The sequence below is a fragment of the Panulirus ornatus genome, chromosome 71, assembly GCF_036320965.1.
Source record: "Panulirus ornatus isolate Po-2019 chromosome 71, ASM3632096v1, whole genome shotgun sequence".
Lineage (NCBI taxonomy): Eukaryota > Metazoa > Arthropoda > Malacostraca > Decapoda > Palinuridae > Panulirus > Panulirus ornatus.
In genome coordinates this window covers 11,087,698-11,113,800 of record NC_092294.1, presented here as the reverse complement: position 1 = coordinate 11,113,800, position 26,103 = coordinate 11,087,698, and the positions used below count along the sequence as shown (strand labels likewise).

Here is a 26,103-nt window from a genome sequence, read left to right as displayed (position 1 = left end):
TTGCTTCCTTATGTTTACGTCGTTCATTATATCTTCGTTATGTTTCGTTGGTCACTTGTGATATATCATGTCTACGTTAATATTCTGTTACGTTTGTTCTTATAACTGGTTCTGTATCACTGTCGTTAGGGATGTTCTTTTTGTTATGTTTGTTGTACTTTTTTGTTATTTCATGTTCATTGTGATATAAATGTATTTCAAAATGTTGTTCTATTTTTTCTTTTGTGTTTGTGGAAGGTGGGGGATGGGGGAGGCGTATCTATACTATTCATTCTTTGTCATGTGTTGTGTTTGTATGGTGCAGGTTTTATTGTTTTTTCGTTTTGCTTACTTTTATTGTGTTGCGGCCCGTGTTGAAGTATGATACTGTGTACCTCCCCCACCATGTATCATACGCCGTATACTGTGTGTTGTATATGTATCATACGTCGTATACTCTGTGTTGTGTATGTATCATGCGTCGTATACTGTGTGTTTTATATATATCATACTTCGTATACTGTGTGTTATATATGTATCATACGTAGTATACTGTGTGTTATATATGTATTACCACTCTGACACACTGGTCATATGTGTCCAACTGGCGGCGTCAAGCCATGTTTAGGTCCATATTGTGGTGACAACCTTCGTATCATTATGACATGATTAAATCCTGTGTATCATTATGAAATGGAAAACATTCGCATCTTGAGTGTGGTTGTTGAAAACCTCTGTCATTAAAGTGACTATGGAGTCCAGTGTGCAGTCCACGTACTGATTACCTTCGTTACAAAGCACGAGTGACTGGCCTCCGATGAATGGATCACGTTACGGTTTCATGTGATGGAAGGATTAGTTTTTATGTAACGATGACATATTTCTGCTGTAGTGGGTGGCATATGTTTTGTGTAATGGGCAGGATGGGTCGTCTGTTGTGGGTGGCATATATTTTTACGTAATGGGTGTCATGTGACTTCAGTGATGTGTGGCAGGTTTGTTTTTTGCTGTGTGAGGGAACATACGTCTGGCTCGTTCACTGATCTTCAAGCATCACGAATAATGATAATGACTAAGTAACTTCCATCTGTCGAATAGGATTCCTTTTCATTGGTTCATTGAATGATATACATAATGCTGTAGGTCTTCTGTATGCTTACATAATTATCGGCTGCTGTAATTTTGGTTGTATATTCCCAGACCACCTTTACAGGGCTCCCGCTCCAATCATGAGGCCACGATATTGTGTGTTGATATCCATAAGAGTGGGACATTGTGCTAGTATGAGAGGTGGTTTGGATGAGATTTTAATGGAAGTATGTATATATCTCAATTATGTTCAGTTGTTATCATGGGCCTAACGTTCTAACTAATGTAATAATCATCTGGCCACAATATGCACTGTCATGTTATACAATCAAGCAAAAATCGCTTACTTTTTCTGCCAGTTTTTCAATAATTCAGTGTTGTGTGTCTGTTCAAAGGGATCTGGTTCGACTAATTTAATTTCATCTCTGGGTGAAAAAAAAAAAAACGATCCCTCTCGATTATTTTCCTGCAGCATAATTACTGTTGATGTGTTAGAATGAGAATTCCATTTACATTCATTCAATACTCACCTGAAAACGGAGACCAGAGATTAAATTTCGAATAATAATGAAGTGTTGCTTCCATATGTTGATGATTATCATACATTTTTACGGTTGTCGACACGGATTATTTTTGTTTTTTTTGATTTTTAGACTGGCTAATAATCCTGATTTTCGAAAGGAAACTACTTAAGGTTGTGTGTCTCATCGGCAGACATGGCGTATTTCCGGTTCTTATGCTTAACACAAGGATAATGAATTAGCATCTGGTTCACACTCGGGGAAAAAAATGAAATCGGTATGATTGCTAGAAATTCTTGCTTGTATTTTCAACTACCAACGTGAACAAGACATCAGTTCAGTCAACACAGTCTGGTGGTTCATCGGTCATTGTATTACAGTTTGTGAGGCTAAGCATAGAGCCAAGCCAGGTCACAATCGGTAACGTCTTATGAAGTTGTAAATGTTGGATAGATAAATACATGACTACTATTGGCTGGATTGTAAACAGGGGCTGCCTCGTTTGTGCCAGTAGACCCTGAATGGTGTTTTTCACTCATACTCTCATAATAAGATGTTCAATTAATATTGAATAGCAAATATTTTGTGTCAGTCAGTTAACAAATGTAGAATTCAAGGAGGCTTTCATGATTTGGTCGCAGTATTTACGGATCAAAAGATATGACATTGTTTATGATAGAAGAATGTTTGATATAACTAGGGGACTAGGATCCTCTACTGTTACTGATCTTAGAATCATAAAGAGAGTTTAGGTGAGATATATATGCAGCAAGTAGAAGAGAAACAAAAAATCATTCCCGTTTATCAACTCAGAAATGAGCGGGATCTTGCAGGTTAACTTGGAGAGTTTCCTACATTAATGTAGGCTGGAATCTTTGTGTCGAGTCATAAAATGAATCAATTCAGACACTGTGCATCGTACTGGCTGGGGTTACTGAAGGGTCACGCCGACCGACCAGCGGGAGACGACATGAGCTGAAGGGTAGCACTAACGTTAAGTCAGCAGACGACAGGATGAACTGAAGGTCTGACTGATGTTCACCAGCCATTCTGGTGATGTAGTCCTGAGGTTTGTGATGGATTGCCTTTCAGAATATATGACATTTTCTCCTCTGTATCGCTTCTTTATTGGTCATTCAAGTGATTTCAGTCACTGCAATGGTCCTTGTCTTCCAAGATTTATGGTTCTGTTATTCCACTTTCGTTGTTCTCATTTTCAGTTCCACAGATATTTTCATTCTCTCTGGGATTCCTTCCAGTTGCACCAGTCACAACATCTCTTGTTCTAGTTTGGTGGTTTTCATTTAGTTATTCTGCTTATATATCTTTTATTAGTTTAGACATTCTAAACATCTGTTTTCCTGGCATTTCATCCACCCATGTGATTACAGAGTCTGTGGTAATTATCATTCTAACTTCAGCGGGTTCGTTCAGTCCATTGATTCTAATCATGGCAGTGAATCCCATGTTTCTCATTCCCCGGCCAGACGAGCGGCTCACAAGTAATATCAGTAAGTCTGTTGCCGACCATTCCGGTCGGTACTATGGCTCTAGTCATAACATCAGAATGCATACAGTGGCGCTCATAGCGCCAACATAAAACACCACAACTAAGCCACTTTCCTCAGGGCCTCGCCGGGTAACTAAGGCCTTTCATGCTCAGGAATACTGACATGTGGCATAGTTATGCTCCGCTGGACGACACTGGTTGTCGGAGCATGAGCGTAGGGTCATGCTCTCCACGCCACACATTAACTTGACTCGCAATAACTGCTGTACAACTAAACCGAGCGTTCAGTTTCTCAGATTTTTATCTTATCACTATTTGTCATTTATTCTGTAGGGGATGTGATGTGATGATAGATGATTGTCATGGTGGTTTATGTGAGTACGATGGTTTGTGCGAGTGAGCACAAGTGAGGTACTGACGACTAGTGTGACATCACTGCCCCCCAACCCACACACTGCCTGTGAAGGCTGGTGATGTTGTGAGGTAGTTATTGGTGTGGCAAAATGTAAGCAAACGAAAGACTTGCCTGGGTCACGATCAGGAGAGTAAATAACCCCTCGTGTAGGACGATATAACCCTTGAGCAATGATGTTACGACCTTTGAGTATGACCCTCTTGCTTTTGACTTTATCCTTAAAGGTCATGCCAGTCAGGTCATCAAACCCAAAGCTCGTACTGTCTTGCTCAAGGGTCGTGATGTTGTGCTCTGGAGTCGTACCGTCATATTCAAATGATTAATCGTAATAGTCAAATTTTTCAATATGGAGTCGTTAAGCTGTGAATAATTTTACTGTACATTCGGTGGTGGACTGTAATTACTTCCGACAAACTGGCAACACTGACGTTGGTGCTGTACTGTGGCCAGCTGCTGTAACACTGCTCCTCCTTGTCACCAACTTATTCCTGAATCGTAGTTGGTAACCATCAGTTAGCTCGTTACATTGCAGATTAAACCATCTGACGTCACCGGGAGAGCGTTACCCTACGTGCTGGTAATTTATGCAGAGGGTCATGAATGATGGAGTGTTCCCCATGCACGAGTCATATCTGCTGGACCATACAGTGTCATACGTCATGGTGGTCAGATGTTTTCTTTCTCGCAGTGACACGAGTGTGTGTGTGTGTGTGTGTGTGTGTGTGTAGGAGAGGTGGACCAGGTACGTAGGCAGGGTGTGTGTAACTTGTATAATGTGACCTCAACTCAAGAATACTGCTGACAACATGATGATTGTCATCTGTGGGTCTGTGTGTGTGTACTTTGCGGGTGTTTGTGTACTCTGGCTGACTCGCGCATGCGCACACAGACAAATGTATACACCCACGGACGTGGAAACATGAACACAACCTCCCCCCACCCACACACACACACACACACACACACACACACACACACGAGTTGACCCCATGAGTATAAAACTTCCTCGCCACACAGTACGAATAGGCAATTATGTACACACACAATGAGACTTCGTCCAACAATTCAGAGTGAAGCTACTGCACCACTCATGCCCCATCATCTCCTGCCACCAGAGATCCTCGTCCCCAAATTGCAGTTCGCCACCGCAATAGCCTCGTGCCCATCCTGGCGCATGTAGACCACTCCAAGAACATTCCCATCCCATTTAGTGTGGCTGGTCATCATCAGTAATCACAATGCTGCCTGTGGAATGGCTTTGTTTAACCCAAATTACTTTTTTCATAACCCGTTCTCTACAGCTGGGTCTTCGCTGTACACTTTCAGCCTTTGGCTGCAGTTGCTTCAATAAATCATTTATTACTAGTATTATCATTATTATTATTATTATTATTATTATTATCGTCATGATTTTCAGTGGTAATAGTAGTATCATTATCATTGTTAGCAGTAGTTGTGATAGCTGTTATTTTCATCATTTTATAATTGTTACTATCATCATTGTTAATATTATCATTGTTATTATTATTATTTCTACTATCTTTTTATTATCAGTTTTGATATAGTCACAAGAACACACACACACACACACACACACACACACACACACGGACCATCATAGCCACAACAGCCCCCTCCCACGAGAGCCAGTAAAGAGCAGTAAAGGTGACAGGCCCAGGCGCCTGCAACACCAAGTAAAATTTGTCACTGCAGTAGACTCGGTCCGTCTTTATAATCATGAGCTTGGCCACGTTACGAGGGATGAGGGTGATCACAACTGAAGGTGCTGAGGGTCGAAGGTCACAGCTAGAGGTGCTAAGGGCTGAGAACACAGCCGCTGTGGTGTAGGGCTGAGAACACAGCCTCAGTGGTGTGTGGCTAAGGGAACCATATGGCAGTGGATGACAGGAGGAGTTGCTAAGGAAGAAGGAGACGTCCAGCAACTGTTGTTAATGAAGGCAGGTGAGGCGACCTCTGAGAGACTGCCAAAAGGTCAGGGCTCTACTGTGTCGTTTTAGTAGTGAGGTTCTGCCTCTTTGTGGCTGAATAGACGGATGATTAAAGAGAAAGAGAGAGAGAGAGAGAGAGAGAGAGAGAGAGAGAGAGAGAGAGAGAGAGAGAGAGAGAGAGAGAGCGGTAGAAGAGGAGCATGAAGCATCGTAGTTAGGTATACAAACAGACAGAGAAACAGGGAAATAGTCTGATATATTGACCCATTAAATAACAATTGAAAATGCAGCGAGAAGGGTTGGAGGTAATCACAGAAGCACATGTGTGGATAGTCATGGATAAACCACAACAACGGTTGAATATATCAACTGATATAGTGGATGAGACATGTATGTATAGCGGTTGGTCACCGAAGGAAACTCTGTCTTCCTTAACATGGCGAGGAACCATCGCAGTAATCCTGAAAATGACAACCAGCCATGAAATATGGGCCTCCCAGGGTAGTGCTGTGGGCCGGCTCCTGCAGGGAGAGGCGCTGGGATTATGGGAGGAGGGGAGGTGTGAAGTATGGCAGAGTGGAATGACAGTGGGAAGGGGATCGGGAAGCCGAGTTACAGTGAAGGAGGGATAATGGAGGACTTAGGGAGGGAAGGAGGGAGGGAGGAGAGCCAAAACTAGATTGAAGCTTGACCCCCCTCCCTCCCTTCCTCCCTCCTGTAACCCACCAGGACCACAGCGATGAAAGACAACGATGAAAAGAGCTGAGCCTGATGTGCCTGGCTGAAGGGTTGGTAGAGGGCTTTCGAGGGATGAGAGAGAGAGAGAGAGAGAGAGAGAGAGAGAGAGAGAGAGAGAGAGAGAGAGAGAGAGAGAGGTGATGGACGAGCGATTAAGCGGACCACATGAGTAAACTGAGTAAAGCATTGAGGAGGAGGAGTTGATGATGCCAGGTTAGTAAGACGGTTAGTGTGGCTGCTCGTGATCTCAGGTGTTCTCGTAAGGGTTTGTATCGTTGTACAACGATTGTAAAGCATTACAAGTACGTCATGACTGTTCAACACTTACTCAAGTATTGTTTAATGGGTAAGAGAAAATGGGAATGTGTGTAGAGACACTTTGCTGGCTGTGCTAAGGGCGTCCATAACGTTAAGATTAAAGATATATTCCCTGCCGACGCAGGAGATGGTGTTAGTTCCGGCAGCGCCGAGGACCACCGTCACACAGACCCCATCAAAGGCCCGCTTGATGGGTCCGGTCCACAGCCTAAAGAAAAGGAAATTGATTCGGAAAAAAAATAAACTACAAAGAAAACTTCCTTACACTGGAAGAGAAAAATTCGAATTACCGAAAACTGTTAAAGTTGGTAATTACTGAAGATATAAAAACATGAAATGGAAGAACAAGGAGAAAGTAAACACACAATGGGAAATTTTTAAGGTGATTGTACCGCTATGGAACACAACAGAAACAAAAATGGGAAGAGTAACTTTGAGGTGAGGTATTAACTTGCCTCCCGTGGGAGTTGGCTAAAGTTGCGTGTAGTGTGAGGAGTTCCCAGGGGAGGTGGTGACGAGTGTAGTGTGAGGAGTTCCCAGGGGAGGTGGTGACGAGTGTAGTGTGAGGAGTTCCCAGGGGAGGTGGTGACGAGTGTAGTGTAGTCTGTGGGTGGGAGGCTCTCCTGATGACAGAGACGCTGCTCTTTCTGTGTGTAGCATCGTACCTCACGCCCCAACTTCCCCGCCAATACAACACCAGGCTAGCAACACCCTCCATCCCTCCCTCCTTCCCTCCACCCAACTCCTCGCATTAAGCTGATTACACCACTAGCACACCAGGCTGGTCACCCCACTACCATACCGGGTTGGCTACACCCCAGGACACAGGGTACACCAATGACTTCGTCAGCCTTCTCATGAAGTTATGATCACATCACTGACAACATCCGTCACATATCATCTGCTTTACAACAAGCAGGTGAGTGTGCGTCATCATTAGTTTAAGATGTGTATATGATTCATTAAATATTTAGTGCGTTAAGAGGTACATATGGAAATTATAATCATTATGTAAAGTGCATCAGTCACACCAGGTTTTCCTGTGCTGTCTCACAGTAGAACATTTACTTTTTATTGCTTTCAATATATTTCCTGCCTCTCTAAAACCTTGGGATGAGGTGTTGCGCCGGCGGTAATAGACCTTTTTAATTCAATTTTGTTGGCAAACAACATAACAGTTTGTTATACATAAATAATGATCAATTATTCTCTTAGTTATGAATATATTATATGGCACGAGCTGTTACCAACTGCAGTAATGCAGAAGATGAACTCATGAGCGAAGGTGTATCTTTATTGTGCTCGAGATCTTGTAAGGTGATCACTCTTCCTGTCAGGGTAAGGTTGGTAGTCAGACGCATGTTCGTACGGTGAAGGATTATATTAACGTTCGATCATCTTCGGTAAGCTAACCGGGTTAGGATAGTGTGGACACTAAAGATGGAAACGCTTTCTAGTACCTTCATGCGTACCTGCGACGAGACATTACCATGAGAGAGTGCTAGCGTAGCTCTCACCGCATGAGAGAGAGAGAGAGAGAGAGAGAGAGAGAGAGAGAGAGAGAGAGAGAGAGAGAGAGAGAGAGAATTGTGCGTATATAGGGTTATGTGTGTTGCTTTCATCCCCGACATAATGGCATGTTTAAGCCTGGTTGAATCCGGCTGGTATTAGATGACATATGTTTACCTAAATTAACGTAGATTCTCCCAGAAGTATGTAGAACAATGTAAGATGGCTCAGACTGAGCCCAGAGTGAGCCGAGAATGTGTTAGGTTAGGGGTCAGAGGTCAAGGCTTACTGCTTTATCCTCAGATAATATACCATGAACCGTTTACCACAAGTTGATTTACGGTGAACCCCATCGACCTAAACTGGTTTATGTGGACTAACACGGGCGTGGATGACGACTGTCACCACAATATGTGGTCCTAAGGCTGTGGTGGAGTGAAAGTGGCTCACATATTACCCAGGTTCATCGAGGACGGCTCGATAGGATCAGTAATGACGGGGGATTATCGCTACTGCTCAGACACAGTCAGGAAATATTGTTGGACCTCGAGTGATATGATGAACTGAGTTAAGTCAGCACAGAATGAATCTCCTGTTATGTTATGGTTTAGGATGACCTGGAGTAACCCTAGGAGACATTAGAGGGACACAACAAGCTCTCACCTGACAACATGCCCTCAGAGGACAGAGTGGACAAGTGGCATGTAATTACCCAGGTTGGTGTGTGAAGATCTGTAGTGATGGAAGATGACCTGGGGCGGCCTGGGATGAACTTGTGCGCCGGCTGGACAGGAGGTGTGGGAGGCCAGCGGCAGGGATCATTATTGGCGGCGTCTGCTGCAGGATGTTGGTGCTGCCATGCCACACTGCTGGCTCAGGGTTGCTATGGCGACCACCACCACTGGTGCTTCCCTCACCACCACCAACACCGCTGGTGCTGCCCCCTCATCATCATCACCACCACCACAGTTTGTGCTGCCCTCACCTCCGCCATCGTTGGTGCTACCCTCGCCAGTACCGCCGCCCTCGCCACTGGCGCTGCCCACCAACACCATGATAATTTCTTCGCTAAGATATAAATACGCTAACCAGAAATAGCGGTATGAAGTTAAAGGGAACGAGGTGTAGCATAAACATAGGCAGAGGTTTCTTCAGTGATAGAATCATAGAACTTTACAATACACTAAGATTATCTAAGTTGAAAGTAATGACTGTCAGTACATTCAGCACAAAGACAGATAAGGGCTTCAACTGTGGGATCAGTGAATAAGCTTGCTCAAGAGTTACAGAATAATAAGCACGTATTACAACGTCATTTTCACTCTGAGAGCAGATGTTTAGGTGCTTTTCCACTAGATTATCTGGTAGTTGTGATCGTGTTGGAATGTATGTTCCTTTGATTTTTTTCTCATGTAATTTCCTTGTTATATTCTTTCCATATCACATGGCGGTCCCGGCTGATCAGTCGTAAGAGGTGGTGGGTAGGGAAGAACCTTCTGGTTTAGAAGCTCGTCTTCGTCGGTATAGAATAAGAATTTAGGATAGCATTAGTGTCCTCCAGCAGGTGATTTATATCTTGACCATTTATCACCATCACCAACAAGTGAACTGGCTGGCATTTATTTGTAAATAGTACTTCTACCACCATTATCACCACCTCTAAGATCTCCACCATCACCACGGCTACGTCGTGTTATCTCACTCACCATTTCTATCACCATATCCACCACAACCCACCATCATTTACAACACCACATCCACCATCACCACTGCTGTTGTTATTGTTACCTCCCTCAACCACCGTCTCCACCATGACTGATCTTGACTCCTGCCCTTATCATCACGTTGGTGCTTGTATCACCCTCGGGGATGGAGAGCAAGGAAATAGTAAAGTTAGGGTCGAGAGTCACGCCTGAGTTATGTGGTTCCTGTGATACATCTCATGTCTTTACCTCAACACCTTCGTCCTCACCATCATCAGAGCTAATGTTTGCCACACAGCTGCAGTCGTTGGTGCTACTGCTACTAATATGTATATCACCACCACTGGACCAGCTGACACTAGTCATCATCAGTGTATCAGTTAAGATCCCTCAACACCACTGCACCAGGAAGGTCTACTGAAAATGTAACGAATGTGGGTATCGTCTCATCATTACTATCCACTTCACCCTAAGAGAACAAACATTTACATTGCGAGATTGTGTGAGGTGCGCTACGTCTGTGATGACTTTCTTTTTTTCACTGACGAAAGACAGACAGACAGACAAAGAAAAGTAAACCGAAATGAAAGAGATGCGATGTACCTGACTCATTCTCAAACCGGGACTAAGATAATGCTTAGCTTCCACAAGAACCTGAGCGACGCGAACCTCACGAAACATAGTAGGCCAGCTGACAACCAGAGTCAGGTCAAGGCTGTACGTATACACATTACAACATAAAATTGATAAAATCTGAATCACACATTCACTAGAGTGGCCTCGCCCCTTTAAGATTACAATATTAAAGCAGAGATGTAAACCACAGTCGGATCCTTAATCTGATCACAATAGCGATGTAAACCACAGTCGGATCCTTGATCTGTTCACGTCTACTCCTCAGTCTATATGACTTGTTTACTATGAATTCCCTCGATACACTACCCCATAGAGTATGATGATACACACTCCCATCATTGTATACGGATATAGGGAGTTCGGTTGTATGACAAGGAACTTTATAGAAATGGGTCCGCAGTCACATTCGTAAATAGATCTCTACAATGTTTTGGACAAATGTAACAACAGGACAGTAGTTAACGAGGTGTTTATCACTCTTATCACCCAAGTTCGCTTGTTTATTCAATGGAGTATTTGTGATGATTGTGGTCAGACCTCCATAATTTGTTTTATTGGAGTTGATTTGTAATAGCACGACAGTAGTAAACAAGTTCTCATGTTAGTTTTGTTATAGTATTTGTTTTGCTCATTTGTTACTATGTCAGAGCTTGAGTTGGTACTGCTTGTTTCAAATACTGACTGGCGACTGTGGATGGTTTGTCCGCAAGGCCCAGCCTGTGATTGGTCACTGTGAAATGATGATGCAGGGTACATGCCACCTCGCTTCACATGGTTCACGTACATAGTGAGAGTGTATGTGATCTGACAGTTATCTTTAACACCTGAAGAAAGTGTCCAAGATCTTTCATTGGTGGATGAAGTTAACGTTGACGGCGCCTTAATGACTAGTAGTTGATAGGTCTAAAGCCCAAACAACTAACCAATCATCTGTGACTTGGTGTTGCTGAGGTTTGTTGACATATGACAATATTTTGTGAATCTGAAAATCATTTCAACTGGAAAATCCACCGCGAGCATGAATATACAAAGACATGCATTAGTCATTCGAGATATTCAAGATATTCTTAAGTTTTTAAGTCGACAGACTTATCATGATGTCATGAAGGATTAAGGAAAGAAAGATAACTTTCACAGTACATCTAGACCATTCTGGTAAGTTAAGCCATGATAGAGATCAACGTCAATATGATGTGATAGCGTAAGTACAATCCCTTCATTGTGTACGTAGGAAAAGAGACGTTCTGTGGTGTCTCATGCGCCAGCCAGATATATCAACTTTTAATACTAGTTGAATTTGTCGATGAGCAGAGCAGACTCTTCTTGAGTAATGAATTATAAGAAATAAACATAATCAAATGTTGTCTACGTAATTGTCTCAGGTGACGGACGCGTGTCTAAATTGTAAAACATCACTGCGCTACTTTCATGGTCGGTTCAGAATTGGGAAAAGTTTTTGTGACGTTATTATAATAGATTATTATCCAAAACTGTAAGTGTTACATTCAGATGTTTTCTGTGGTTTACCGACAATGTATTTTGTGGTTTATCTTTGTAGGTGCGAATTGAGGAGCTGAGAGGAGGTCAATAGTGCCATCAGAGACGTTCACTAATGAAGAACTCAAGGTATATGTGGTCACTGTGGCACTGGAGTTGCAACCATGTTCACGGTAAGTTACTGTTTATCTGTTGCTGTTACAGAACCAACACGTACACAAATATGAATGTATTCTGTTTATCAGTAGTTGCCATCTTGTAGCTGCCTGTACGAGACAGAAAAACCGTACGACCCCCAGGGTTACACTGCTTTGGTCAGTCGCATTTTACTGATTATTTGGGTCAGTGTTGTTTGTGTGTGGGTTGCTCATACATTGGACATTATTCAAATATAGGCTGCAGGGAGATTGCACAGTATATATACGATCGTAAGTTAGGGAATGTGAATAATTCAAGGGGAGTGTGTATTATTCCTATAATTTGTGACATAAATTATACATGTAATAATGACTGGGAAATGGATATTCGGGGAGAGGATATTATATGTTACAACGGTAATACATCATTGATCAAAGGGAACGCAGGAAAATGTAATTCCAAGTGAAACAGATGACTGGACGCAGGGAGCACATTACTGATGAGGAAAGGGTGAAAATATATTGATATATTTGTCCCGGCTACTGATCAAGGAACTCACTGAAGCTGGCCACTGAACCGGAGAGAGAGAGAGAGAGAGAGGGATTAAGAACCACTATAATTAGCCACGAGCTAATGAACGTATTTGATCAAGTTGCGTGCCACAGTGGCTAAAGCTATGAAATATACGAATCCCACGATATCTCTTCAGTAAGCATCTTAACCTTCTTCATAAATAATTCTTAAACGTGAACAAATGAATAGCATCTAATATGTATTAAAGTTAAACTTTGTGAAATACGAAAAATATCACTTATCCATCTCAAGGACCCGACTTTCCTGTGTAATACAATTTCACAAACATTTTTCGCGTTGGGAGACGTAGCCTTTGGTCTCGGCTCATAACATATGCTCCTCAGAGAAGCTTCTTCAAACACGTGAGCAAAATACTGCCAGGGTTGTACTCTGCACAGTGCAACAAGTTAAATGTTCTTAAGTGTGTGTTCTGTACTTTACACAAAGTTCAAAGCAACTTAAGTTGTCTTTGACTTGCCTTACGCACACTGCTGTGGGCGTCCTTTGCGAGGCACAGTTATTCTCTACAACTTCATCCTGGTAAACCGTGAATGTCCCTCCCGGTCATGGATTTGACGTGGTTCTCTCAACACTCAAAGCATTGTCTCTTACCTCAGCAGCTCTGGTGACATCTCAGATCTATATTTCAAGACGAAATGTTACGTTTTATATACTTGACTACAACACAAATGAAATGTTATGTTTTATATAATTCAACACAAATGACCGGTGGAGTTTTCATTATTGTTGTTGTTATATCATTATCATCATAGCTACATCATCATCATTATGACTGTCATTCTTTGTCATTATTATCATTACTACTATCATTTTTATCGTAATAATAATGATAATATTAATGATAATAATGATAATTTTGATATTATTATTAAAGTTCTATTTCCTGTTATTGTTATCAATATCACAAGGGGTAGACTATCTGGGCTTTCGGCCTGGGGGTGAGAACCTCCTAACTCAGCATTTCTCTGGATTTTTTTTCGTCTTGAAGTATTATGTTTCCGGTGGGTTGTACGGTGGGGTCGGGGGTGGAGGTCTCCTAGTTCCGCTGGGGTAGCGTAAGGCAGGTCGACGCCGCCTCCTCCGAAGACGATCACGACGGGTGCGACCCCGGCCACCTCTCCCTCCCACTCCGCGCAGTCCTGCGCTCGAGCTCAAACTGGCTTTCTTGCACAGACCCGATCCTCAGAGCCAGTCCTTGCCTCGATGTTACGGCTCTGATTCAAACGTCCAATGTAGCTTAGGACTGTTGCATGAGAGGATATGTGTTGGTCTTTCTTCTGCCGTTGTTATATCTCTACGCTTCATGTTGAAGATCACCAGTAACGACTGCAGCTTTAGCTTACTTCCTCTTGGCCATCCTGACAACCATATAGCTGTCTCTCCTGCTCATAAAGCCACACCCTTTATAACATTCTTTTCCTCTCATTCTATCGAATTTCAGGGCTGGCTGCCCGTTGGACACCGGAGGTGGCTGCAATATGTCGCCGCTGGAATCATGACCTCCGGCACCATCGTGTGGCGTCCTGCGCCTCTCAACCATGGGATATAAGTCTCTCTCTGTTTGTGCTCAATCTAAAGTCTGTTTTGTGGAAATCATCCTCGCCTGTAGATATAATCACTACAGTTATATTCATTTCTAAGTCGTCACTGACTATACTGGATTGATGAATTATTCATAATTTTGTTTTTCCAATTTTCGAACAATAATGAACAGAGACATTACTCACTCTATTCCTGAGTATGTATGAAGGTACTTATCATAGTAATGGCGTTGTAGGGTATGATCATCCTTTGGGGCTTGTTGTACTGTGTTCCTAGGAAGGGCATTATCTCCAGCCATGCCATTCCTATATACACTGGGCTCCTGCTACCAGATTATCAACCCAACCTTCCATAAGAAGGTTAGCTTCACGAACGTGTCTTTCCCCTGAAAGATTATCATCTCGTCTTTCCCGTTACCTTGATGACCAAACTCTCTCATGACGTATAACATCCAAGTCATTCTGTGTTAGTTGGACACCCTCGTATTCGCCGCGAGAACGGGAAGTCCCAGTGGCGTAATTAGAGGAAGATTGGAAACTGGAAGACCTAGAAGTGTCATCAGAAGATTGAGAACTGGAAATCTTATTCCTGAGGCACAGCTCTTTTGTTTGAAGAAAGTCTTATAAGGTTCGTATAATATCTCAGGTTCTTAAGGTTTAGTTGAGTGGAAGAACACCTGGGTAGGTGATAATATGACCTTGGTAGGGTCATGAGAAAAACTCGTCCAGGACATGAACCTACATCGGTTAAGTCATGGAATGGCTTTGGCCAGGTCATGACACGATTTGAATTGCTATCTCTTTATCCTCCGTTGACACATCCTTCCGTCCGGCGGCTGAGGCCCACTGCTGGGTCCACTCACGCTCCCACCTAGCCGCTCACTCCTGGATCTTGACAACCCGAGTCTTCCTTGTCTGATGCTTGTCTTTGGTCGGCCTGGAGGTGCGACGCTCTCTGTGACCTTTTAAAATCTAGAGCGACATCTTGTTCATGGCAGTGTTACGATGGCTGACGTAAGATGCTGCGTCAGGGAGGTTTGGCTGGATGTGTCGTCGAGGCTCAGAATAAAGATGTCTTTATATGGAAGTCAAGCAGCAGCCTGGTCATCGTTCTCTCTCTCTCTCTCTCTCTCTCTCTCTCTCTCTCTCTCTCTCTCTCTCTCTCTCTCTCTCGTAGCAGTACACTTCGTACACTTCTCTTATGGTTTCTGAAGGTTTTCAGTTCCGTCACTGAGGAACATCAAGACACGAAGGAACTTTTCCCAGCCGTCCTCAGTTCTTGGTCGACCTGGAAATTGTTTTCCGCTCGATGCCTTTTCAGTTTGGAATATGCGATGAATTTGGTATCTGCTGGATCAGGTGAGGAATGAGGTCCTCGATGTAGCACTGCCTGGCAGTGGTCTTTGTATCATAGGCTCATAATGTCATCTTCCTGTACCCTGTGGTTCAGAAGTGACTCTCTTCATGCTATGTGATTCATGATAATCTAATTCACATTTATGATCCAAGAGTCATCAATGACGAATCCTATACTGTACGATTCCAATATGGCTCGTCATGCTAGTCAGGGGCAACCCATCCATCCGCAGGAATAGGCAGACGAGGGTCGGAGGGCTCAATTCTCTTAGTGCCTCATAGTTCAGCCGTAATTCACTTTATAGTGTGAGTTATGACTGACTCATACTCTGACTCATGAGTGACTCGGTCAGTCTTGGCTGCCGCTTCTGGTATTCTGTGATTCGCCGACGTATTTTCCATAAGAACTAATCATGCGTAAATATGCGTCCATCAGTTCCGCTATCAAAGATAAGAAGAAATCAATACTCTCTCTCTCTCTCTCTCTCTCTCTCGTTTGTTCTCATTTCTCCTTTCTTTCTCTTTCATCTCTTATTTTTTTCTCTACCGTCTGTCTATTCGTTAATAGCTCTCCTCTTCCACATTTTCTTTCCTGTACCTTCTCTTCTTCCCAGATATTCTCTCCCTCCCATATTCCCCTTCCTTCATATTTTTTACCTCCTCTTTTCTCTCGCACAATTATCTTCATCTGCTGGCCGTCACGCCGGGTTTCGTCCCTCGCAGTAGCTATGCCACCCTCCCGACTAAAGGCGAGCAGCGCCTGGCACATCATGAGTGTGTTTGTCCTGCAGCCGGTGGCACGTCAGAGAGGTCGAGGTGACCACTACTGACCGCCTCAGGTGCCTCCCTGCACGTCGCGTCGTCTGCCAACAAACACGTCAGTGTCTCGTGCACTGATGCCGTTGGCTTTCTGCCTCGTGTTGACGTGTGATGACCTCTTCTGTCTTGATTTTATGACCGTTTTCACTTGCCTTTTTGCCTCTGGGTTGACATCTTTTATTTTCAGGTTGTTTTTGTCTCTGTCCCTTATATATATATATATATATATATATATATATATGGTATTTCCTCTTCTAGATTTTCTGAATATGCTTGTGATTTGATAAGGTCACCAGGTTAAAGTCTCATGATGAGGTTACAGCAAGGATGATGAGGAGAGAAGGGTTGTTCTGATGCGATAACAATATGCAAATAACTTTTCTAAAACCTTAGACTCGTCATGATTAAAGACACGAGATGATTCATTGTTGCAGTCTCCCTAAGGTAAACCTTATTGATATAATCGGTAAAATTACTGTGAGCAGTTGTCATGTCTTGTTTACTCACGGAACAACACTTGTGTATTTTTGTATAGCCTCAAGGGTCCAGGTTGCATTAATTTCCTGTCAATTGCGTGACTTTTTGATATATTTCATTCATAATTTGCTATCGACTCTACAACTACATCAGACCATTTGCATATCGACAGTGATTTTGTTTTTCATTTTTTCTATCTTTGTTTTTTGATATTTGTCACATTTTCAGTAAAAACATTTCATAACTCTAACGGTAAAGTTGCCAGTAAAATCAACATTGTTGCCCTGTAATAACACCATCATTATGGCCACGTACAAGATCGTACAGGGAAACGTGTTGAACATTTTCTTTACAAACAAAGAAACAAACACATACGTTAACCCGGGACCAGTGTTCTCAGCTCTGGTAACCCACATAAACTAAGGTATATATAAACACACTTCTCCTGAACACTTCTAAATATGCTGTATATACACGTACGTACTCTGATATAATTCTTTCAGACGAGTGTGGGTAGGTGAACGTGTAAACAAGACCATATAAGATAACATTTACATATTACCAATTGATTATATGCAAATATACCATAGGAGTGAATGGCTCATGTAGTATCATCCGACTATTCATTCTCTAATTGGATATGTCCGGGATGATAATTTATTCAAAATCTTTTGGTTGTGGGAATTTTACAGTTATATGAGCTTTTATGTTCCCAGCAAGAGTACCTATTTTAATTAGGACGCTGTATTAACTATCATTTTGACGTGTTTGCCAGAATTATCTGTTAGACTCGAATTTGGAGTCTGGGTTTATATTCCGTCGATGTGTTGCGTTGTGTTGGGCTGTGTTGTGAATATTTCATTGTACGTCGGGGGAAGAGGGGATGACTGGCTTTATGGCCAGTGTTGTGGTTTGGAAAATGTGGTGAATTGTTGTACATCTTGTGGGATGTACAAAGTTATGTTTCATGGCACATGTTGTACTTTGGACAATGTTTTCAGTACCGCTAATTTTCATTTCCATTTTCGTCAACTTTGACGGATAATTTATTATAATTCGTTTATCATTATGGCACTGATAATTGAAAATTATTTACGGTTTATGTATTTTCTCTAATGTATATACACTAACTGAAATATGATATGTTTATAGAGTGATCGTAGATATTGACTGAAGAATTGAAAAGAAAGATATAAAGGGAAAAAGAGAAAAATATCCCTACAAATTCTTACGAGATAGTGCTATGTAAGGCGTAGAGTTTGCCTGAGAGAGAGAGAGAGAGAGAGAGAGAGAGAGAGAGAGAGAGAGAGAGAGAGAGAGAGAGAGAGAGAGAGAGTTCTCCAGCTATCAAATGTATCGTGTTACTTACCGAGACGACCACTGACAAGTCTTCATCTTTGGCTTACGTACCTGTGGACATACGAAAGGTTTTGATTAGTCTGGCTGCTCAGAATATGCTCTCTCTCTCTCTCTCTTTCTCTCTCTCTCTCTCTCTCTCTCTCTCTCTCTCTCTCAGTGTAACAATAGTTCATGCCGCCAGCAAGGCTACAGAACCAGTCATTTGTGGGTTGGTACTGCTGCACATAACAGATGCACTGAACGTTAACAGTAAGTGATCTGCCTCTGATACAGATCTAAATGATCAGCCTTCCACCCATACCGAGGTGCAGTGATCATCCTGCCACCCACACACCGCAGATCTTCCTCGGTAAATCAAGGTTGTGGCATCGTCTTCCTGTGGGACCTCAAGCCGCCGACCACAATCGCTTTCATCCTGAGCTGCTTTGTACCCAGGCCCATCCGTACCCCCTGCCTCTCCCTCCCTTCACTCCCTCCCTCCCTCCCTACATCCCTTCCTCTCCCTCCCTCCCTACCTCCCTTCCTCTCCCTCCCTAGTCGTCTCCTTCCCCTCCCTCTTCGTCTCGCATCACCGGGAGTCTCCGTGTACACCACAGGGCGACCTCCACGATAAGAGAGAGGAAAGCAATTATCATCCCGAGTGAACGTATATTTAACGCCAAGAAATAAAACTTGGCCGCCTGCAGAGGAGGTTTTAGATAAATTGAATCAGAAGTTTCCCCTCTCGGGCATGTCTTGCCTCGCCCGGCTTACGACCGTTGCCATAGCAACCACGACGACCCCACACTCCTGCCTACCTTATGCTGCTACTGCTGCTGCTGCTGGAGTTGCTAGTGTTTCAGATGAGGATGCTCTCTGTATTGGGGTCCCCTGGTGTTGCTGCTGCTGACGGCGACGTGGTACTGTTGCTGGGGATACGGGAGCCCCCTGCCTAGCCTCTGCTGCTCTCTGTTGCCACTGAAGTTGCCTCTGTTGCAACCAACGGTGTCACTGTTACTTGCTGTTCCTGCTTGAATCTCGTGCAGTTTCTGCCGCTACTGTTGCTGGTACTGCTGCTTGGGCCTCGCTGCGTCGCTGCTACGGGAGGCAACCTTCCCGCACCTCACACAGCCACCTTGCTTTATGTTGTCGCTTCACGTATGTGATTTTGCTTGGGTTATTGTAGTAGTCTGCCACTGTTAGTGTGGTAGTCTTGTTGTTCTATACTCTGTGACTCATGTGTGTCCAGGGCCGATGTATTGGTACTGGAGTTCGAATACCTTTGTTGACACGTTATCTCGCCTGCCATGTTTGTTCAGACAGTTCGTTTTGGCTTTGTTTGAGTAGCTAAGGGCTTAACTTACCCACATTTTTTGGTATGTTTTTGATATTTGTGTTTTACAATATGTTTTTGCGATAAAGTTTATGTTGTGTTATGAACTGTGTTGTGAAGCTTGTCATTATGAACAGAGGAAACACACTCGCGCCTCCTACAGCCTCTCAAGAACACGTTCGAGTCATTGAGACGTGGCTCGGTCACGCTTCGCTGCTCAGGCTTCAGTGAATCTGGGTTTCCGGACCCTGATATAATGGTCAAAGCTTCACTCTCACACACTAGCCACCATTGTAACTGATCTCCAGACTTGGAGACTGTTCTCTTTAATGCTATCAAGGTATTACAATGGGCGTTTTTACAAATATTCTTAATTCATCTGAACAGCGAAATATCTTGGAGAACGAAAACGGCACGTAACTCTCCACCAAAAAATAAAGCTTTTCTGAAAATGAAATAAGCGAGAGAATCAGCGAAGGTGAATGGAAAGGAACTTCCCCTGCTGTCGTATAACCTCTACAATATAACCCTCACAATTTACCTAAGAGCATCGTTTAAAAGGTCCTGATGGAAAGAGAGAAGCGGAACTCTTCACAAAAACCCCAGCAAAGAGGAACTTCGGTTACTTTTTCGAGTGCGTCTTAACGTAAGTCAATAATTGTACAGTTGAAGGCTGTATGGAGCACAAAAGACCAAGTGGAAGTTTATGTGAAATGTCGGAGGGACGAGGATAATGATGAGGTTATCTTGCTCAGAGGAGAGGAACGATATGGCCTACAGACCATAGCTGTCTGTCTGACCATTACTGTGTGTTGGAATCATGGAGGACAAGTAGCCCGTCCGAGAAAATGTTTAGATATAAATGGTTAAAAAGAGAGAGAGAGAGATTAGGCCAAGACGGGGGAGGATGTGGGTGGCGTAGGCGACCTTGCTGGCTTAACACATCCACTTCAAGACCGTCTTTATACACTACCACAGTAAAAATTCCATATACAAAACCAAAATATTTCACCCCAAGATTGTTGTCCTACAATCCTATAATCCCTCACCTCAAGACCGTCTTAATATAATCCCACACGCCATCGTGCGTGAACATACAGCCTTTAGCTTGGCGGATTAATCCTCAACCTCGTCTAGTGCAGCACAGTCATTGTGGGATTTGTCACGCTGGCTCCCATACGGAGACTGAGTTATTTGGTGCAAGGAAGAGTGAGTCAGGGAGAGTGGGCTGGGGAGAGTGGGCCAGGGAAGAGAACTAAGAGGAAAAGTGTACATGAGAAGGGACTCAATAGTATGATTTCCTAAACTTCATAAAGTTTTGTAATGTTTTGTAATGTTTGTAAAATTTTGTAATAAGGATTATAGCTGGGATGTGTAGGGATGTCTGCCACATGGATCACCTCCCCAGCTCACCTCCTGTGTTATATACTTTCACCACCAGGGTCACCCCTGCCTTACCTCAGCGTTACCATCTACGTCAGGAATTACTCTGGGTTGTATTAGTCGTAAAGTGAGGGACGGAAGTTTATATTTCAACAGTTTACTGAATGGTAATAGTTTACAGAATGGAAATAGTTTACGGAAAGGAAACTCATCTAATGAGAGTTTACAAGGAGGGAGCGGAGCAGCTGAGGCTCAGTATACTGTGTGGGAATTATAAGGGGGAAATTTACGTCATGGCATTTCTCGTAGCTGGAATTTATCGCCGGGAATTTGCCAACATAACAGTGAACTTTACTAGCCAACAGCATACAGTCCTGGAGTTTACAGTCTTGGGCATTTACAGAAGAGCAATGGACTCAACCTGCTTACCTTGTCACATAATTTACTTCAGTTGAAATCATATTGAACTTAAGATTCTGACTCCACGTACCGAGAATCTACGTACTGACTATACTGTCAGAATTTATTGGTGCCTTACGATATACCACGACTATGTATTTCCAATACTTATGGAGAGTTATAGATAATTATAGATATGATGTAAGGACTGTGTGGTGTGTGTAGCGATTTCTGAGGATAGTTTCCTATCAGTTACGTGGGAATTACCTTGATCTTTATTTATGTAAATCAGAGTTGGATCTGAATTACTTCTGGATCCTTCACCTTTACTGATGAAATAATTGCTTACTTATTTACAGCCACTGACATACCTGAAGCGCCCACGGTCATGCACAGAGAGTGGTACTCGACAGACACTCATAACTAACGTGTAAATTAGACGCATTCATATTAATGATCTGTTCACAGATGACTTTCATCATAATGCAGAATAGATGAAACTCATTCACTTGTATGTTAATGAGTAGATAATGAACAGTTCTCTCGCGTGTGTTATATGAATGATAAGATATGCATTAAGATATCTATTTTTATTCATTTGTGATAATCATCAAGTCCCACCCGAAATGAACAATGATAAAATGGATTTGAAATTCTTCGTAGACTGTCCCTCCCACTGAGACGATATGGTTAGTTGGATAGTTGGAAATATATGAAGCAAATATGGAGGAAAAATATAGATGAAAATTATTTGTCCATAATGTGAAGGTCAGTTACCAAGTGACTTCTTCATTAGTATATGCATCTGGGGCCCGCGAGCCACCCGTCTCTCGTCCATCCCGGGGCCCAGGAGCCACCCGTCTCCCGTCCATCCTGGAGCTCAGGAGCCGCCCGTCAACACTACAGAATCACCTTCAGCGTAACTGAAGGCACCATCTTCCGTCCTCCTTACTCCCTGTACGACTGTCTATCCCTTCCGTCCTGTGGGTAATGGTTAAGCAATGGCGACCATTCCTTCTGCAGTAGGGTAAGCAGGTCCTCCAGACCGGCCAGCTCAACACAGTCCATGCCGTGCAGCCTTCGTGACCAATTCGTACACGATGGCTGAGGAAGTTTGGCCTTGAGTGTGTGGCCGTTCCAGGTGCCTTTACTGACAACGGTTTTGTTCTGGAAGGTAGAAAATGTGTAGTCCAGTTGCTCCAGACTCCTGCTTTAATTCCTCCAAAGAGCTGCAGAAGTTTCTCTTTGGAAATTGGAAAACAGAAGCTCGTGTTACTATTCCTCGCCTTGCTTCCTCGGGAGGCAGAGCTGTAATCTTCCTCCTTCATACCTTACGAGGAAGCGTTACAGTTTCCTTCCTTGGTTCCTCAAACAGCAGTGTTACACACTCCCGCCCTAATTTCATCAGTCTTGCGGAAGAAGTCTTAGTCTGGAAGTCGTACAAGAGACTACTGTGAAGTGCTCCTCTGGTATGGGTCCTTGAAAACGGCTGAAAATACTGTTTATCTGAAGAAAGGGAACGAATAGCTGTGATATCCCTCTTGTTCTGGAGGCTTCTGTTAAGAATAATCTACTGGGAACGGATTTTGCTCAGAGGATAGTTGAGTGATCAAAAGTCGATATTTCAGTTCCAGATACGCGAGTCAGCTCGGTATCTCCTTCATAACATGTTCAGGCTAAACAGTCCACAATCCCGAGTGTAGTTAGACCTGATGGAATAGTATCCTGCAGGTCCTGGCGTGGCGTGAGGTAACTAAGGTTTCCTTGTTGCGCGATGTCTAACAAGTTTTGGTAGGAAGAGTTGGCCATTGTACTGGGTAGTGCATTCCAGCTGGAGCAGATACCTTACTTATGAAGGAATTTGATGGGGCTAAATGTGTGTTGGGATGGATGATTGTTGCTTTATTTTCCTGAGAAGAATTAGACAAAACAAATTAGAATGAGGAGTTATACCATTATTGACAGAGGAGTAATTACATAGGATATTAAATATGTTTATAATTGTGGATATATTTCTAAGATATTTCTCTCTCTCTCTCTCTCTCTCTCTCTCTCTCTCTCTCTCTCTCTCTCTCTCTCTCTCTCATTTCATTTCTCTAGATCTCGCTCTATCTCTTACTCTGTCTCCTCACTTCTCTGCAGCTCTCCTTATCTCTTCCCCGGTGCTCACCCCTCGGGCTGTCCACGGCAGATGACGGACAATTTCAGCGGCACAATTTTCTCCATCACGTCGCACTGCTCGGGAAAACTCAGAGCAGGAATATCCCGGGCGCTACGCCGATTTCTTCTCGCTGGTAGTGAGTGTCAGGCTGGCAGCCTTGGGTCTGCTTGTCATGATATAGTCTTCAAATATATTACTATTTTCGGGATATTTTCGCCAAGCAACGTAACAGGACAGTGTAAGAGATAGGTCTCGAGCTGCGTCCTCCAGAATTACGTAAGAGTACTTGATGGTGGGCAACACGTCCGGGTTTCTTCCTGCACACCGTTGTGGACCTCCCGACTCATCCCACTCCCAACTTGGCCTCTGTCTCCCTCCTCCGTCAAACACCCCGGTGTTTACGACTTCCTTAGGGAAGCGTCAGATGTGATTAGTATTATCATTCCACTCGTCATGCATATCTATATGTCATGGATATGTGTGTGACGTCATACGTACCCACGATCATAGGGCTAACGGTATAACGTTAGAGCGTTGCTCTCCAGTTACGACGGACTGAGACAGGCACTTCCAGAGGCAGAACAGTGTACGTGTGTGTCTCTCACAACCAACACAACCTCAACCTCTAGTGCTGGAAGTTAACCTTTGAGCACGACAGTACGACCCTTGAGCACGGCGGTACGATCCTTGAGCACGGCGGTACGATCCTTGAGCACGACGGACGATCCTTGAGCACGACGGTACGACTCGAGCACGGCGGTACGACCCTTGAGCACGACGGACGATCCTTGGGTATCTTTGCTTACCCTTTGAACTGAGTCTTAAAGGTCAAATGAAAGGCCCAGCCATCATACCCGCGGATCGTCGTTATCAAGGGGTGAGGCGGGATGAAGCTCAAAGATTATTATGATTTCATTTAAGGGAGAGTCATGGGTCATCACCGCCTCCAGCCAGGCTACCATTTTCATTGTGCCTGACTTGCTTATGTATAACCAAGTTCTTTCATCCCGATCATTCAATTTCATTTTTTCATTCACACACTACAGGGATCGTGTGCCCTCGCCACAAAGGATTGTAGTTAATATCACTGTACTATGAAATGTTTTCATCTGGTTGAATTAGCTCAGAATGATATTCCTCTCATTACTTATCATTATGAAACGCCAACACTGGAAAGGTTTATACTGATATCATCATATCTCAAATGTTATGAGGCGCCGTATGTAAACTCTGGGGTAATATTCACCAGAGGCAGACACTGGTTCTCTCTCTCTCTCTCTCTCTCTCTCTCTCTCTCTCTCTCTCTCTCTGGTAGGTAGTAGTTGGTAGGCAGCTATCGACCATGGGGGTATCGCTGGTACTACCCGCCTGGGTATCGGCAGCCTTAGCGAAGGCTGAGCAGTGAGCCTAACACTTTAAAGGTTGTCAAGTTTCACTCCTTTGATCCAGGTAGCTGTCCTTTACATCTGTCTCATCCACACTTGGCCTGATGACATTCACTCTCCCAGTAATTTCTCCATCATAACATAACACTTGACAACACGGAGGTTCACACCCCAAACACTTGAGGATTTTTCACTTCATCCTTCCACCTCCTCCTCGTTGGTTTTCCTCTTCTCCTCGTTCCTTCCACTTCAGTTTCGTGTACCTCCCTCCTCACTCTTACGCTCTTATGTTCAGACCATTGTAACACACCACCTTCAGCTCTCTCATACATACACTTCTTAGTACTTCACCTCACTCTTACTTTGTCATTTCTTATTCGATCAGCCCCTCTCACACCTCATACTGTCCTAAGAAATATAACAAACTTACTTACCTCCCAGGCCCCCAGCAGACTGCATACTTGCTCCTCTTTATAGGACATTTGTATTCACGTCCCTCACTATCCTATCCATAAACAAATTACACAGCCATGGTGAAATCACATTCCTGCCGCAGACCCACCTGGACCTGCAACGACTCTCTCTCCTCTCTTCCTACTCCCACACATACCGTACTCTCTTGATACAGAACTCTTCCCTGCTTCAAACAGCTTTACATCCACACTGCATATCCGCATTACCTTCCACAGATCATCTCTTCCAACCGTATCATACTCTTTCTTTAGATCCATAAACGTCACATACAAATCCTCTCTCTCTCTCTCTCTCTCTCTCTCTCTCATATATATCCCTTCTCACATATTTCCCTGGCTATGTATCAGTTCACACAGGCATTATGACATGGCTAATACCTTAATTATATTAGTCAATTCATATCAAAGGATAAGCTTCAGTTCTGATAGAAAACCGTTCAGCTTTTCAACATAATCTCTTCTTTGGCTGCCTGAGTGATGGGATATAGTAACTGTTGCAATTAAACTAATGGTTCGCCCACTAATGGTGAGTGTTATAATACATTAGCCCCCAGTTTAGTCCTCAGGCCAGACCAGCGTCCACGGTAACGGCAACACCGAACACAGCCAAATTTTTGTCGCGAATTATCCAACTTCTTGTTTACTTGTGATTACAGAACTGTGTAGTTCTCCATGTTGAAGTGTGCACATACTGTGAGAGTGAAGAGATGATCATATAATGCATATATGTATATATATATGTCTATCTATCTATATATCTATCTCCTCATCTAGTGACTTCTAAACTATCTTTGTTCAAAATATATAATTTTTCCAAGCTGGAAATTCGGATTTTTCCTCTT

The 26,103-nt window shown here is 43.4% G+C and overlaps 1 protein-coding gene and 1 long non-coding RNA gene across 5 annotated transcripts in view; one reads left to right on the top strand and one right to left on the bottom strand.

Annotated features, from left to right (window-relative positions):
• The window catches only part of LOC139748002 (uncharacterized), a 136,010-nt gene that overhangs the window by 25,740 nt on the left and 84,167 nt on the right, over positions 1–26,103 (top strand). For 3 of the 4 annotated variants that reach the window (XR_011712504.1, XR_011712503.1, XR_011712502.1), the window contains exon 3: positions 11,926–12,037. This is a non-coding gene — a long non-coding RNA (uncharacterized lncRNA). Of the gene's footprint in view, positions 1–11,925; positions 12,038–14,037; positions 14,309–26,103 lie in introns of those variants that run through there. The other variant, XR_011712505.1, reaches the window with a different exon arrangement.
• The window catches only part of nAChRalpha2 (nicotinic acetylcholine receptor alpha2), a 372,700-nt gene that overhangs the window by 277,508 nt on the left and 69,089 nt on the right, over positions 1–26,103 (bottom strand). The window lies entirely within an intron of this gene.